Raw genomic sequence first — 14,370 nt, 5'->3', positions numbered from 1 at the left:
GCCTTAACACCCATGTAGCCCCACTTGGGGGCATAATTATTTCCTAATTGGGAGGTGATTTATACTTGGGACTTGGGACATGTGCTTCTGCCAGTGATGTGGCTATGTAGGATGACTTGATTCTTTTTTTGCCTCCCAATATTTTGCTGTCTAAAGCCAAATGACCATATAGCTGAGCAAATGTAATTAACAGACAGTTCTGGTTCTGCAAGAGGGAAAAGCTTTCATTTCAGTCAAATTTGCAGTAATTCCAAGGATAAAGAAAAAAAAAAAAGTTTTATCTTGCAAGATTTTGTAGTCTTCTGCTGGTAATAGAGTTTTGGGGGTCATACATCTTTTATTCTGAGAGTTCTGACAAAATTTATCAAATTTCATTAAACCAACCTTTAAAAGGCATCCTTAAAAAGTATCCTCAGGGCACTCCTTTGCAGAAAGGATTATAACCCCCATTTTATTTTATTTTATTTTATTTTTATATTTGAATGAAAATAAAATCAGGTCTTTCTGTTGTTCACACAAGAGTGCAGTGGAATAATCGTAGGTCACCGGAGTCTCAAATCCCTGGGCTCAAGCATTATTCCTTCCTCAGCCTCTTGAGTAGCTGGGGCTACAGGCATATGCGACCACACTCAGCTAATTTCTTATTTTTTATAGAGATAGGGTTTCACTATGTTGCTGAGGCTGATCTTGAACTCCTGGACTCAAGTGATCCTCCTGCTTCAGCCTCCGAAACTGCTGGGATTACAAGTATGAGCCACCATCATTTTACATATGAGGAAACCAAGGCTTAGAGAGTTGAAATTATTTTCCTTAAGGCCGTAGGATCAGGTGGTCGTGGTGAAGCTGAGGTTGGAGGTGAGCACATGTCATTTGGACTCTACAGCCCATCGTCTTGTATCTTTACTATCATGTTCGCTGTTACCTAGTTCCAATAGCGTGCAGGCAGAAACTGCCTCTCGGTCTCTAATCCCTTGTACACTGTAAGGACTCAGCAAATATTTTAAAATAAACAAGCAGCAGAAAGAGGAGTCAGGAATCCTGGGTTCTTCACCACATCCAAGCTGTGTGACTTTAGTCCAGCTACTGCACTTCTCTGATTCTTCTCACGCATATCTGTAAAATGAGAATATTTACCCAACTTCTGACTGCTTCATGGGGCTGTACAGAGGGATTATTAACAATGTAGTATAAAGGATAATTTCTTTTGTAATTTTCAACATTCCAAAACTTATCAGTTGTGCTCAGGGTATGTCCACAGAAACAACAACTTACTTATGAAGTGGCTGGAAATCCGGGGCCATCTCACCCCAGGTTGACTGGGGACCATGTCTTTTCATAAAGGTGAGAATTTTCCATGAATTAGAGATCATAGGTCAGACCTTTCTCTTAAGTAGGTGGAAAAGCGGCCAAAGGCGCCATCTCTGTGCATTCCTGCAATCTTCAGGGAGTATGTGCAAAACCTTCTTTACCACTCTCTTAGACAGCAGTTAGAAAAAGACATATTTTTCACCGCTGGAATCTCCAAGGTGCTAAGTTCTGGGGACATATGTGCAAAGCCTTCTGCACTCTGGCTTGGTAAAAACTTCCATACTGCATGCAGGTTGGCAGAAGCCAGGAACAGACCGTGCTGTGACTTTCTATTTGAAATTCTTTACTTTCCCTTGAAGAAGTGTCCAACTCTCTTCCATTCTCCACCTCCCACTGACACACTACAGTGTCTCAGAAGTTTTCTTTCTTTCTCTTGCCTTTCTCTCACTCTGTCTCTCTTCTTGCCCGAGGAAAACACAGCAGTCTTGCTCTTCTTAACTCAGTGGGACTGCAGGCAGGCCTGCCTTCTAAAGAGCAGCCTCCTCCTCTTCCATTTCTTCCAAAGTCAACAGGAAGTCCCAGTCACCATTTTAAAGGTTGGGATCCCAGAAGCTGGTGACATTGTAAATACTCAGGGCTCTTGTTACTCATGATTGCTTGGGGCTCTAATGCAAGCAAGAGCCAAGGAAGAGGAAGGTGCAACAAGAGATAGAATGAAGAGACAGTCGACCGGGCACGATTGCTCTTGCCTGTAATCCCAGTACTTGGGGAGGCTGAGGCAGGTAGATCATGAGGTCAGGAGTTCAAGACCAGCCTGGCCAAGATGGTGAAACCCCATCTCTACTAAAAATACAAAAATTAGCTGGGCTTGATGGCGGGCACCTGTAATCCCAGCTACTCAGAGGACTGAGGCAGAGAATTACTCGAACTCAGGAGGCAGAGGTTGCAGTGAGCCAAGATCATGCCACTGCACTCCAGCCTGAGTGACAGAGGGAGACTCCATCTCAAATAAATAAATAAATAACAGACAGTCATCCTCATTAGACAGCATCCAGGTCCCAATCTGTCTCCCTTATCAGCAAGCACAATGAAAAACAAACACACAGACTTCTCACTTGGAAAATTATAATGCTGTGGCTCAAGAAAGTGACTATCTGTGGCCTCTCTGGCATGCTCAGAACAATAGAAGGAAATCAGGGTCCAATCTGGCTCACAGAACCACAGCATACTTTACTAACTGATTCACAAACGTCATCAATATAGGTAATGTGGTGACATGAGCCTAGTTCAATGCAATCTGCATGCACAGGAGACTTTATAATCTTGAGTATTCCAAATCCACTATTATGGGTAAAACTGCAGAGCAAATTCAACATCTCTCCCAATCCTCTCCCATCATCTTAACAACCCACATTTCATCATAAGCTACAGGGAAGAGTCATTTAGAGGAAGAAGTGTGAGCATTGATATTGCCATTAGCTCCAGAAAGCACTGACCTAGTTTAGGGTACTTTTGATGTTTGGCTATAAGGAATCAAGCTCAGAGTCATAAAACTCACATTTATTTGTCAAAGTTAAGGTAAGCAAAAATAATACACAGATACGTAGTTTCCGCTGCCTCCTGGATATCTTAAAGGCTGCCTTAAACCCAACATATTCAACACCAAATGCATCCTCCCCTACCCCTTCCATCAGCACTTACTTGTTTTCTCTTCTAGAGTTTTCCTTCTCAGATTAGAGCATCATCAGCCCCTAGTCTCCAGGACAAAATCCTGGTAGTAACTTTGACTCTTTTCTCTCCTTTCTTCCCCCATTCTGGGTAATTTCCCTGTCTGTATCCTCCCGTGTGCCTGCTGCTCTTCATTCCCACTACCTGATTTCCATCTCTCAGCTTCTCCTACATGAGTGATTGTGACAATCTAATAACCAGTCTCCCTGCCTTCAGTACTGACCCAGCTTTAACTCTCTCTACACATACTTGACAGAGTGATAATTCTAAAATAAAATTCTGATCATGTCATCTGCATGGTCGGAATTTTATTTTAGATAAATAGCTGTCAAATAGAGATACCCACTTCACCATGTGGGTATCTCTATTTGGCAGCTATTCGGCAGCTCCCCATTGCCTAGAGTGTAAAGACCAAAATGTTGGATATGTCTGACAAGGATATTCCTGATCTGTTCTTGCTGATACAAGTTTTCTAACCTCATCTTCCACCACTTCCTCACACACAGGTGCTGATATAGCCACAACAAACCTTTTGTCATCCTCAGAATGAGTCCTTAAAAATGTATTCTTTTCTTTAGGAATACTCTTTAGCCATTTGGCAAATATATAATTATCTTTTAAGGCCTGGCTCGCATATCACCTCTGTGAATCCTTTACTGGTTACCCGAAACAGAGCCAACGGCACCCTCCTCTAATCTCCCATAATGTTTTGGAGAAGCTTTCCAGTGCAGCATGTTATGTGTCCCTTTATATGTCTACTTGCCCCTCCTGTGAAGTTCCCCTTAAAGATAATGGCCTGTTTCAGGTACAAGAAAAGTATTGAGCTAAAGGTAATTTAGGAGTCATCAAGACACAGATCATAATTAAAATCGTGGATGTGAATAAAACCATGAGAGATAGTATGTTGGATTCATGCCATGTCAGTCTTCTAATTAGAGTGGGCCACAAGAGCTATTTTTCACTGGATATTGGAATGAAAAAGCCACCATTTGTTTTTACGCTTGGATGGTCAGGGCAGGCCCTTCTGTAGCTCACACATATTGTGTATGTGCTGACTCACCTCACTGGTGTGAGGTGGCAAGCCAACCTGCCCTGGTTCTTCCATCCACTGGGTCCCCCTGCAGCTTCTCCAACTCCTGGGCCAGGTGTGTGTTTAGCTCCATGACAAAGGGTGCCAACCTCTGCAGCAGGGCACCCACATCACCAAGATTTGAAGCAGCAAGAACTGACATGGGTTCCAGTCCCTCCTTGTGAATTCCAGTTCATTCTCATGGGATCCAGGTGCCCTTGCTCTCTCCCTCCCCTTTCCATCAATCTGCTCTTCCTGATGACTTCAGTCTTGAAACATCAGCATTGGATGTGAAGACAACAGCCCTACAGACATTGATTAATCAGCTCCCACAATTGCATGAGGTCAAATCCCTGTAACAAATCTACCAGTTCTCTATTATCTATTTATCTACCTATCTATCATCTATCTGTAACTTTCATCTATGTCTCTGTATGTACTACTATCTAGCTAACTAAACTATCTTCTAGTTGATTATCTATCAATCTATGTGTCTACCTATCTAATCCATCTGTCTTCTGTTTGACTATCAATATCTTTCCCAGTGATTCTTCTCTGATTGAATTCTGACTAATACAGAATTTGGTACTAAGAATGAGGTGATGCTCTGTATTAGTTATCCATCATTACAAAACAAATTTTCCAAAAACTTAGCTTCACACATCAAACACTTATTATCTTAGAGTGGGTCAGGAGTTTGAAAGCAGCTTCTTTGGGTGGTCTGGCTAAGGGTCTCTCATTAGGTTGTATGCAAGATGTTGACTAGGGCTGCAGTCATCTGAAGGTTTAATTGGGGCCAGAGGATCTGCCTCCAGGCTCACTCACAAAGCTGTTGGAAGGAGGCCCCAGTTCCTTTCTGGCTGTTGGCTGGAGGCTTTAGTTCTTCACCATGTGGGTATCTCTATAAGGCTGCTCAAGAGTGCTAATCACATGACATCTGGCTTGTCTAGGAAAAGCAAGTGATGAGAAAGAGAGAAGAGGAAACCATAATACCTTTTATAATAGTCTCAGAAGTGAACTACCTTCACTTTCATTATATTCAAGTCAAGTGAGTTACTAAGTCCAGCCAACACTCAAGGGGAGGGAATTAAGCTTAACCTCTTAATGGGAGGCATCTCAAAGAATCTGTGGCTCTATTTTAAATTCACCACATATACAGAAATAGCTGAGTACAGAAGAGGGCCAAGTATGCCCAACCTCATTTATCCAGGTGATTCAACTATTTCTTTGTTTCTCATCTTTTGCTGTGTGTGAGCATGTTTTGCCTCCATCCAAGCCCTAGCCATAGAAATTTAAATATCAATTTTATTCCCCCCGACCAAAAAATTTAAAATCTTTCTAGCCTGGAAACAATTTCTGTTCCTGCAGCCACATGTTAACAATTGTATTAAGTTGCACCCTCTAATGTAATCAAGCTGATTTGAAACCCAGTAAATGTATATTTGTTGAATGAATAAATTGATTCTGTCATTTAAATATTTGCTCATTAACTCACATATTCATTCACTGCATATTCATTGAGCAGGTATTATGTGTTAGGCCTTGTACTAGGCTGTGAGAAATACGAAGATGAATAACATCTCATTCCTATATTTAAGGAGCTCTCATTGTGCCTAAATGTCAATTAATCCCTCACATGAAGACTCAAGGGTGAATTTGCCTTAAGCTCTTAAGAACAGAAGCCCAGCCTCCTTCTCACAGTGATGACTTCTTGAAATTCTAAATCAGAATTTTAAAGAGGGTAGGCCAAGTGTTTCTGAGGTGGATGCACTGGCCAGAGTTGAGGCGCCCTTCTTCTGGGGCAGCTACAGAGTTGGGTCTTCCTGGGTCAGATTGAGCAGGTGGGATATGCTCAAGAAAGTCCATGGGTGTGTCAGAATAGCTCCCCAAGTCTCTGCTCCTGTCTGGCCTAGTGACATACATGAGGAGTGAGCCAAAGGGAAGGTGATATGTACAAAACCCCAGCTCCTCCTCCTGCCTTACTCTCTGGCTATTTTTAGAACAGGTGCCCTAGATCTATTCTACATCACAACAAAAGTTGTCACTTTAGAGCAGATGTGGGGGACAGAATCAGATTTTCACTCTGAAGGGCGCCCGGAAGTTACATAACTCAATTTGAGAGCAGATCCTTCCTATGACATTTCTACAGGTGGTTGTCTAGTCTGGATTTGGACAACTTCTGTGACGAGGAACTCATCACTCCGGAGGCTCTTCCTTCTGCAGGGGGTTGTTCCTTTCAAACAGGGATCACCTCCGCCTGTTTGAAAAACCGTCCTAATGCCATTGAAATGAAACCAAATTCTCTAAACCTGGCCATTTGCCTTTATTGTATCTTCTGAACTCACCTAGAATAACTTCACTTCCCTTTCAACAACAACAGCATCATCAACTGCAATAATAATAATGGTAACGAAAGCTAACTTTCTGAAGGGCTATTTGTAGACAAAAATACTGAATGCTTTCCCTGCATTACATTGCTCATCCCCAGAGTAATCCTATGAGGTAGGTACTATTATTACCCCCATTTTACATATGAGGAAACTGAGGCAAGAACCAGAAGATAAATATCAAGTTCCACCAAGTCTTCTCTTTCAAGGCAAAGCATTCTTCCACTTTATCAGCTCTCTCTCTTTTGTCTTGAGAGAGACAAGTAGCAGCATGGGAAAAGCACAACCTTTGAGTCAGGCAAATCCAAGTTGAAATGCCCCTTTTGTTTCCTGCACCACCATCAAGAAGCCACTTAACTATTTGAGTTGCTGTCTCCTCATCAGAGTTAGCATGTTACAAAGACAGGATAAAAATGAAAAAGCTGTGAGCGTGAAGAGCCTAGCCAAAGCCTAATGCAAAATAAATGCTTTATGCTAAACGTTTCCTTGTCAGCATCCCAAACGCCACTAAAACTGAGTGGGATCTGTAAAAATTTTGAATGTAGAACACACAGGATTGTACATGTCATGCTCTATGTATCTTCTGATAACTTCAGAAGAGATGACGATGGGAGAGACAGATGAGCATCTTTTGGTGGCCATGCCATGCAGATGACACATACTGCATTTCCAGTTGACTCAGATCCCAAAGCCTTCCTCACTAGAAGTAACACACCTATCATGTTTCTGGACAGTGGGTATTTGGGACTCACTTGCTGGCATTTATACTTAGCCTAGTTAAATCTATTAAGGCATTTTAGATCACAAACTGTTGTCAAATGTCTCCCTGTTTCCTTCTCTTCACACCAGTCTTGGTTTTGGTAACCAGCTCACTGGATCATTGATGCAGTGAGTAAATGCTTAGTCTTTCTTCTTTACTCACAGCACCAGTCGATCACAATGGCTTGTCCGTCATGTCTCGCAAATGCCTGTTGAATCTGACTACTTTTCTCCAACTCTACCATCACCCTTCTAGTCTGGACAATGACAGAATTCTCTTAATGTTGGTCTCTCAGCTTTTTCCTTTGACGCTCCTTCAACCTGTTCTTCACCAAGCAGCCAGTGTGACCTTTTTAAAGGGTTCTTAGGCTAAAGACCAAGGCCTCCAAGGTGGCCCATGGGTTCTTCATGGTCCACCTCTGCCTTTCTTTCAACACCTCCTCTAACCTTGCTTTTCCTATCTCCCTGAGCTCCAGGTCCACGCAAAAGTATTAGGTCCCAAGTGCTCTCTGCGTCTCCTGTTGCAGGAGGGAATCTGTGTCTACCATCCTTCTGCCTGCAGGAATGCAACCCCTGCCCTTTGCCTCGTTAACACCTGTACATCCTTCAGACCTCAGCTTGATTTGGAGTGTTGGCTCTGCAGTCAACTGCCTGGCCCAGCTCTGGCATTTGCTAACTGTGTGACCATGGGCAAATAAAACACTACCTTTGTGCGTCTCAGTTTCTTTGTCTCTAAAATGGGCAGAATAGAGGCAATAATAGACCTGCTGTGAGGATAATATATAAAGCATCAGAAAAACTCTTGTGTCTGACATATAGTCAGTGCCATAAAAGTATTGATAATTAGGCCGGGCATGGTGGCTCACACCTGTAATCCCAGCACTTTGGGAGGCTGAGGCAGGCGGATCACCTGAGTTTGGGAGTTTGAGACCAGCCTGACCAACATGGAAAAATCCCATCTCTACTAAAAATACAAAATTAGCCGGGTGTGGTGGCACATGCTTGTAATCCCAGCTACTCCAGAAGCTGAGGGAAGAGAATCACTGGAACACGGGAGGTGGAGGTTGCGGTGAGCCAAGATAGCGCCATTGCACTCCAGCCTGGCCAAAAAGAGCGAAACTCAATTCAAAAAAAAAAGTATTGATAATTATTATTACATAATAATAATTATAATTACTTAGGAGAGCCTTCCCCAAACCCTCATACTAGATGAGGGACTCAAAGTGTGTGTGTGTATATATATAAAATTTAAGCTGGGCATGGTGGTTCATACATATAATCCCAACATTTGGTGAGGCTAAGGCAGAAAAGGATTATTTGAGTCCAGGAGTTTGAGACCAGCCTGGGAAACACAGCACAACCACACCTTTAAAAATAAAAAATTAGCTGGGCATGATGGCCTGTCTCTGTAGTCCCAGCTTCTCAGGAGACTGGGTCGAGAGGATTGCTTGAGCTGGGGAGGTTGAGGCTGCAGTGAGCTATGATCACACCACTGCACTTCAGCCTAAGTGACAGAGTGAGATCCTGTCTCTAAAAAATAATTAATTATTTAATTTATAAAACAAAATTCACATATATTTCTAACAAGGACCTTATTATACTCTTCCATTGTACATTTATTTGTTCGTTATGTGCATTATCTCCGTTCCTTCCACTAAACTGTAAGCTTCACAAGGGCAAAGGCTTGTGTTGCGTCTTACCACTTTTGCTCACTTCAGTGTCTGTCCCATTTCTGGGCACTTCTAGGAGCATTCACTGAAGGTGCAAATGCAAGTTGTTGAACGCAGCAGGCACGACTTCAGGTTAATCGTGGATCTTTGGCCTATCCATTCATCCACACGCCCACATCTAGAATACTGTCATTCAGTCAGTTCCAAGTCTTCGTGATGGCCTGGTAGTTAATTTTCTGGCACTTATTCATGTTAAGGTTGTAGCAGATAAAACACTGGCTTTGAGTAGGGAAGACTTAGTCTCAAATGCTACATTTGGGTCTTCAGATTAGTCCTTTAACCTCTTCGGGCTTCAGTTTGGGTATGCTGGAAAAGAGGAGAGAGGGGAAGAGGTGATATTAGCACATGCCTTAGAGGGCTGTCGTGTGAATTAAATCAGATAAAGCTTACTGACATTTATGAGAAAGCCTGCAGGTGTCAAGTAAACTCCTTAATCTTTTACATAGGCCATCCCATTTAATCCTCACAACAAAGCTCTGAGGCAGGTAGTATTATTTCCTCCATGCAATAGGAAAGGACCTGCAAGCCTAGAGTGATTAAGTATCTCCATGCAGGAAACGGAGAGACCCTGTTTGAACCCAAGCTGTGTAGGCCTGTTGCTCCTGGGCCAGTCCAGGTTCTTGACTTTGCTGCACAAAATAATTTGACAGTGAGTCCAAAGTAAAAGTATGCAAGAAAGTTAAATGCAAAGTGAAAGTACACTCTGACAGCTGATCAGAGCGGGCTGCTCAAAGGCAAGTCAGCACTGACTCACACTATGGTAACTGTCTTTATGGGAAGCTTACATGATGACTCCTAAAGAGATGGGAAAGGGCGCTGTCAGTAAGCGTGTTATGGGTGGTTTTCTGTTGGTGCATGCTCTGTGGTCAGACATGCTAGTACATACGTCACATGTCTCATTAGCATCTTAAATCTCTACCCAGGGGTGTGTTTTTAAATGTTATCATGAGTATAAGTCAGCCCAAGGACACTAATCATGAGTTTCTGCACTTGCACAAATTTGAAGATTCTCTCTTCTGCTCTTCTACCTCCTTGCTGCAGGGTGTCCTAACCACGAGCCCGGGTTGTGGTTTGTACACTGTGGGGCGGTTTCTTCTCTCCCTCTCTTTAGCAAATGTGTTCTCCTTTAAGGGAGGCGGTGACCATCCTGTCCAATCTACCTCAGACCCAGAACCTGAGCTCTCAACTCAGCTTCCACTCTGCCTCATACTCAGCATTTAAGACGTGCTTGGCACAGGTCACACATTGGATGTACTGATTGAAAGACGGTGACGTTGAGAACGGCCTGCATGAGAGATACTTGCATAATACTCTACTCTCCACAAACACATTCATTCTCATTCTCTCTCCTACAGCTTCCCCAAAACACCGACTGACATCATCTCAAAATTGTCTACTGACATCAACAACTATCCAACAGGCACCAGGGACTAATCAAGAGAGAGATTTTCTAAGAATAGCTTTTATTTTCTCCACGCCACTGGCTAATACTGTCCCCATCTACACGATCTAATCAGAATTCTTGCTGATTTGAAAGCAAATATAATAACAATAAGCGCACCACTTATTAGCATGCAGCTTACAAAGTGGCTCATCCCAAATAGTCTATTTTTTCTTTCCACATGAGAAGTTTGGAGATTGCTTAGATGAGCCAGATATTACTTGGAGGCAGGAAAGAGGAGGAAGATCTGAAATCAAAGAAACTCCACAGAGAGTTATCAATGATCTGCCTTTTGCTGCTGGGAGTTTGGAATGAGATTAGTAAAGAATGTGGTAAGAATAAAGGAATTGTAGAGTCAGGACACAGGCTGAGGGGCCAGGGAGAGGCCTAGGAGAGAAAATAGCCCTGAAGCCTGCTCTCATCTGCAGTGACCTTATGATGTGACTGGGGCATTAACATGTATCAATGTTAATCCTCATAAAACCTTGGGCTATAACATTCTCTTATTTTATGATAATAGAAGCAGGGCTTGGAGAGGTGGGGTAACTTGTCAAAGTTACAAACATTGTCAATGGCTGAGACAGAATTCAGATTGCTGTGCTCTCCAGCTCATTGTCCATATTGCATCTCTCTCTCTTCTCTCTCTCCCCTTCTCTCTCTCTGTGTGTGTGTGTGTGTGTGTGTGTATGTTTAGTTACAGAGCACATAAAACTCAATCTCTTTTTCTTAATGTACTCTTTCTCTCTTCTATCTAGATCCCCACTCAGTCTCATGGCATTCAATACAATCTGTAGGCTGACAATTTGAAAATATATATCTCTGATCTAGACCTCCCTTGTGAGATTCAGACTTGTAATTTTCATTTGCCTACTTGACATTTCCGCTTGGATATCTAACAGCAATCTTAAACTTAACACTCCTAAAACTAAAATCCTGATCTCGTCCCAACATCCATTTATTCTTCCTGCAGCCTTCTTCATTGCAGAGATTGGTGCCACCATCTTCCTAGCCCAGAGCTAGGAGAGCAGGGAGTCATTCTGACCAGCTCATCCTCTCTTGGCCCCACACATTCCCATCACATGGCTCCACCCTGCCTCTCTCTCTCAACTCATTGCATTCCATTTCCACCATCACCACTGCAATGATTGCCTTCCTCTTTCCCATTTCCTATTTCCTCTTCCTAGTTCCTACTCAGCCCCTAGAATTAAATCCAAATGACCTTTAAGGTACGATGTGATTTAACCTCTTCTTGAGTTAGGTATCCCTCTTCTTCACTGCACTCCAGGTCCTCTGACCATCCTTCAGCTCTCTGAATATATCAGTCCTCTCTATGTCGTGATAGTCATACAACCTGCATTTAATCTTCTAAGATTCCTTTTCTGCTTTCTCTACTGACTCCTATTCATTCTCTAGATCTCAAAGTAAAGGTCACTTTCTCAGAAAGACTCTTCCAAGTCAACCGATCAATATAGCATGGAAAGAATTTTCTGTATGTTATCTGTTTTAATCATTGGTTCCTTTTTGCTCATTGAATATTCATTAATTACTCTTCCTTACAACTTAGTGAAGTAAGCATATTTTCTTCTGTTTTATGAGAAAACTAAAACAGAGATCAATTGAGTAACTTTTCTAGGGTCACAGAGCTAAGAAGTTACAGCACTAGAACTTGAACCCAAGTCATCCTAACTCTGGAACCAACACACCTATTCATGGCACCATGTCGTATTCCCACCATGCTGCCTGCATGATTCTGGGTGCACAACAGAGGCTCAATCTAACACAGTTCTCACTCTTTCCCTCCTATCCTTCATTGAGTAAGATGCAGCTTAAGTGAACGTGCACATTACCAGTGTTCTCTGCTCTATTCATCTCTCCCATGCTAGTAAAAACAAATGCAATGTTTCAAATAATCTCTCAGCTTTTTGATAATGGGAGCTTCCAGGGAGTGCCATTCTTGTATTTACTAAACAATTCTGACCTCTTTGTCTGAAGCTCTTTCTCTGAGATTGTTGCTATTTTTACAAATGCGCTCCCTTACCAGCCTTAGAAAGAGCCATCTAGTTCCCATAACTTTCCTGCATAGAAATGAGGAATATGGAGCTGAATTCCCCCTGAATGAAAGTCTTTGTGCTCAAAGTACCTAAAATCTAGTCAGAGAGACTTACAAGCAAATAGGCAATTACTACACTATATGGTAAGTGCTCTAATAATAGGCTAACTGCCTAGAGACAGAGGGTCAGGGCACCCCATGGGCAAAGTGCTTCACCCTGAGGCACAGTAAACCAAAGGCGTTTGATTAACAACAGAAAACTGTTCTCTGTCCATCTAGTGCCCAAATCCTGGAAGTCAGCTGAGCCAGTCAAAGATTAATTGAGTCATGTTGAATCATCCCGGGTTTAATGATCTCAGGACACAAAGACCTGAAGGACAATTCCTGGCCAAAGAGCAAGAGGGAAGAATCTTATATTTAAATGCCCAGGGCTTTCGTTTTAGTTAATCATGAGCCTGCTCCCTCTCTTCTTCCTTCCTTCCTTCTGTTTATCCCTCGTTCCTTTATCCCTCTCTCTTTCCCTCCTTTCCTTCCTTCCCTTCATTGATATCTAGTAAGCATCTTCTATGAGTAAAACACTACCCAAAGTTTGGGAAGTTTATGGTGAGTGACAGCAGCCACTGTCCCTGCCCTTATTGAGCTCCCAGCCTAACAGAGAAGAGCCAAACAATTGCACTAATCAGCATATGATTGCAAAGGATGGTAAGGTTTCTGAAGGAAAGATCACGGTTATGGGACAGAATAGTAAAAAAAAACCTGATCCAGACTAGGAGACTGAGAACATCATCTATGATGAAACAAAGGCTGAGCAGGAGCTAACTAGGTGAAGACGGCTGGGGCCGATCATGTTGAATTGGGAAAAACACCTGTGCAAAGGACCTGGGGTGGATGAAACATAATAAACTCAAGGAAGGAAAAGAAGAAAGTGTAATGGGAACACATGACTGTGTTCAATCTGTTACCCTGGCCCATAGTGCAGGCATACAGCTGTACAAAAGATTTCTGCTCTAGTGAACATCCTGGAAAACACTTAGGGTGATGGTGATTATATAGCAATAACAGTGATTGCTGCTTTGAATGCAAAATTGTCAATAAATAGCCCTGTCAACTTCTATCACCTGAAAATAATATAGAATTTCTATCCCTGCCCATCGAATACAGCTGAGACATCCTATGGGAAAGGAAAATTAATACATTGGAAGAAGTCACCTGAATTGGGTTTTTTTTTTGAACTGTGTCCACCTTCAGGTGAGATATGGCAATGCGAACAAGATGTGCTACACAGCCAGGGCAAAAATTTCATTTGACCCCAAACTTACAGAGTGCTGTCAAAATAAGCTTTCACTAGACAGAGCCCGGGGCACTAACTGTCACTGAGCATCTATCTATTAGGGGCGAAGAACAGAATTTAGCCCTGGGTCCGCTGCTTAGTGTAATCCTCACTATAAGCGATGATGAAGGTACTGTTTGTTATGAACTCACTGTGCAGACGAGCCAGTGAAGCCTGGCCAGCCACCCTGCTCCCATTCACTCACTGCTTCATGACCACAATTTACTTTTTTAAGTTATCATGCGGATTCTGTGTGCACTTGCTCTGTCTCTCTTCCACTTCAACGCATGCTGCTCAAGGGCAAAGCCATGTCTCTCTCATCCACCCCCGCATAACCAGGCTGCAGTGCAGTGCCAAGAAAGTAGAGAATAAGCAATAGAATTTCTTCAAAATTAAGTAACTTACCCAAGGTAAATTAGTGCAAGATAGCCTCATACCCATGCAGTAAAGACAAACAAAGCAAACAGAAATCTGTCATAGCAAGGTGATGGGATGCATTTTATTACTCTCTTAATTGCCTCACTTGATATAGCTCCTGGCATAGAATAGGTGCCCAGTAAATGTTTAC

Source organism: Aotus nancymaae, unplaced genomic scaffold (genome assembly GCF_030222135.1).
Source record: "Aotus nancymaae isolate 86718 unplaced genomic scaffold, 86718_ANA_hifiasm-v0.15.2.pri h1tg000049l, whole genome shotgun sequence".
NCBI classification, from domain to species: Eukaryota; Metazoa; Chordata; class Mammalia; order Primates; family Aotidae; genus Aotus; species Aotus nancymaae.
This window is presented reverse-complemented; position numbering follows the sequence as displayed.